Source organism: Limulus polyphemus, unplaced genomic scaffold (genome assembly GCF_000517525.1).
Source record: "Limulus polyphemus unplaced genomic scaffold, Limulus_polyphemus-2.1.2 Scaffold6227, whole genome shotgun sequence".
In the NCBI taxonomy this organism is placed as follows: domain Eukaryota; kingdom Metazoa; phylum Arthropoda; class Merostomata; order Xiphosura; family Limulidae; genus Limulus; species Limulus polyphemus.
In genome coordinates, this window is record NW_013671837.1 from 14,903 (window position 1) to 18,513 (window position 3,611).

The 3,611-nt window shown below is 33.3% G+C and overlaps 1 pseudogene; it reads left to right on the forward strand.

Moving 5' to 3' along the window:
- LOC106473499 overlaps positions 1-3,611 on the forward strand; it is a 36,474-nt pseudogene that overhangs the window by 9,734 nt on the left and 23,129 nt on the right.

Here is a 3,611-nt window from a genome sequence, read left to right on the forward strand (position 1 = left end):
TTTGTTCTGAAATACACCTGTACTTGATCCTAATTTGTTTACAGCGTCAGGTGTGAATGGTGTCGATAATATGTTACAAAATATACCAGTACTTGATCCTGATTTGTTCACAGCGTCAGGTGTGAATGGTATCAAGAATTTGTTCTGAAATACACCGATACTTGATCTTATTTGTTTACAGCGTCAGGCATGAATAGTGTTAATAATTTGTTTCGAAATACACCAATACTTGATCCTAATTTCGAACGTACAATTTATGCTTTCAAAAAGACCTTATGAAACTTCCACAGCTATAGAGCATCCAGAAAATACAGAAACCTTCACTTTTACTCCATATCAACTCTTTGTTATTTTTATTCTTCAAAGCAAAGCATAAACGTGTGAACTAAATAATAAACGAGGAAGTGGTATTCCAATAAGTTCATAACTGAAAAAAAAAAAAATGAGGGTTCTTAACATAAGAGCCATCACTGTAGTTCTTAGGAAAGAGGCTGGCAATATGTTCCATCGCCGGATGACAGTTTGGATGAGGTCATTTTACCCAGTCTAATAGCCCCGCTGTGTAATATCATGTTTTACTTTATAAAACATGGCTGGCTTTTATGACAGAAACCAGACTTATGCAAATAGAACTGATAAGTTTCTCAGTGGTTTAAAGTGTTTGTCAAGAATTACAACATGAGTTCGAGTCATTTAAACTGTACATCGTCACTCATAAGATGGAAGATGTTTTGTCAGTCATCAAAAGAAAGGCCATTTTATCAAATGTTTTGTCACTCACCAAATGAAAGGCAAAACATTTGATAAAATGGCCTTTCATTTGGTGAGTGACAAAACATTTGATAAAATGGCCTTTCATTTGGTGAGTGACAAAACATTTGATAAAATGATCACTCACCAAATGAAAGGCCATTTTATCAAATGTTTTGTCAGTCATCAAAAGAAAGGCCATTTTATCAAATGTTTTGTCACTTATAAGAAAGAAAGGCCATTTTAGCAAATGTTTTATCATTCATAAGAAGGAAGGTCATTTTATCAATTGTTGTGGTACTACTAAGAAGGAGGGCCATTTTACCAAATGTTTTGTCACTTGTAATTAGGAAGGCTATTTTACCAAATGTTTCGTTAATCAACAACAAGGGAAAGCCTGGAAATAATAGAGTCAATACTTGTTTGTATAAGCACCGAATATTAGTGTATGGTAGTGAAGTTTGGGCACAATGCAATGTTTATTAACGCCTGATTGATATTCTATAGATTTTGATCGATCTTGGAAAAATTATAAACCCATATAAAATATGACACTGTAAATATTTTTAATGACTTTGCTATAATTTCAACGTCAGAGTAACATATGTATATGCACACATACATATATATATCATCTATACTATGTAATGATCATACGCTTGTTTTACCGGAAAAGGCCGTATTTGAGATATATCTTGAGAAGCCTCAAATCTTAACATTCGTTCGTATACATGTGAAATTGTATGTATTCTTGTCTTTATGATGAAAGTAATAAAATCTGTGCTAAAATTCACAGTGCCGAGAGTGCCGGACTGAGGATCAGGGGGTTCAATTATTATCCTCTTTACCGCAAAATCACTGCAAAAACCCAATACTCCACGAGTTGGTGGGGGCTATTTTTAAATAGCTTGCCTTCCCTCTAGTCCAATTTGTGTTTCCGAATCACCTATCTTTCGAAAGCTTGGCGAACAACATTTGGATTCATACACCATGATCTCGTTTCCATTTCGGAATTATGTAACCTTTGATCAAATGCTATTTGGAAATTTTGAATAGGCACGTGGTAACCACGAAACCTAGAAATGAAGCCGACTGTTGTCGTAGTAAAACAAAAACAAAACTCATGAAACCGAGTGTTGCTGTGGCAAAACAAAATCAAAACTAAAATGTTGGACTTATTTATCCCATGGTTTTGTAGCCAGCCTTCATTTGTTAACATAACATTTAAGGACAACAAGGGACCTGTTGGTCCATCTAGGCTGTCTCATCCACAAACTAGACTATATATTTATAAAAAATCAAAGCCAGCCATTATAATTCAAATATTTATCAAGCCTTCCTTAAGCTCCTTTAAATTTACTGTATCCGACACATCTGAAGACAACCCATTCCAAAGACGAACCATCCTATTAAAAAATAAAGCTGTCTTAGCTGAAGATGATTCCTACCAACCCCTCCTAAGTTGATATTTGTGATCCTTGTCCTTGTGATCCTTGTGATACGTTGACACTTTCGGTCTCTTAATAATCTTAAATACCTCAATAAGACCTTCTCTAACTCTTGTTAACACCTCAATAAAATCCTTTTTAACTTTTGTTAACATGTCAATAAGATTCCCTCTAACTTTTGTTAACACCTCAATGAGATCCCCTCTAACTTTTGTTAACACCTCAATAAGATCCCCTCTAACTCTTGTTAACACCTCAATAAGATCCCCTCCAACTTTTGTTAACACCTCAATAAGATCCTCTCTAACTCGTTTTTTGTTTTGTTTTTAAAGAGAATATAATTTCAGATATCTTAACCTGTTCTCGTATGACAACCTTTCCATTCTAGTTAGCTGTAAAAATATAATATTTTTACAGTCACAGTTTGTAAAATGTCGTTTCAGTTATGGTTACTAAGGTGTTATTACAGTTAGTTATTGAGATACTTATCCTGCTAAGTTCGTACTTATTAAAGGTACACTTATTTAAACACTACTAACGTCAGTTCTATTACAGTCATAGTTTCTAAGATAATATTACAATTACAGTTAATGATATACTATTACAGTTACAGTAAAAAGATAATATTACAGTTACAATTACTAAGATACTATTACACTCACAGTTACTAAGATACTACTACACTCAGTTTTTAATATACTGTTTCAGTCACAGTTACTAAGATAGTATTACAGTCACAGTTATTAAGATACTATTACAGTCACAGTTACTAAGATACTATTACAGTTACAGTTATTAAGATACTATTACAGTTACAGTTATTAAGATACTATTACAGTCACAGTTACTAAGATACTATTACAGTCACAGTTACTAAGATACTATTACAGTCACGATTACTAAGATACTATTACAATCACTGTTACTAAGATACTATTACAGTCACAGTTACTAAGATACTATTACAGTTACAGTTACTAAGATACTATTACAGTTACAGTTACTAAGATACTATTACAGTTACAGTTACTAAGATACTACTACATTGAGGTCGTATTAAAAGAGGATGTACCGCAATCCATCAGTACTTGGCATACAAGTTGGAGGTGATGAGCAGAGAAAGAACTCTTAACCCTAACGCCAGTTAAATCATTAATGTTATTTTAAAACGTTTCGTTGCGTCATGACTAACTCGGTCTTTTTCAGATATGTTTTATATTTGCTTTTGATTTCAGTGAACCGATTTTTGTTTTGCAGGTTTACTTCTTCACGGATGCTGACGACCATGAGTATCAGATAAAAACTGGTAAGTCCTGGTGTAGAAAAATATTGAAAAAAAACTTTCCTTATTTTGAAGACAAAGGTTTGGGGAAGCAAAAAGCTACAGTCGCATTCGATAGTTTAAAAATTAGT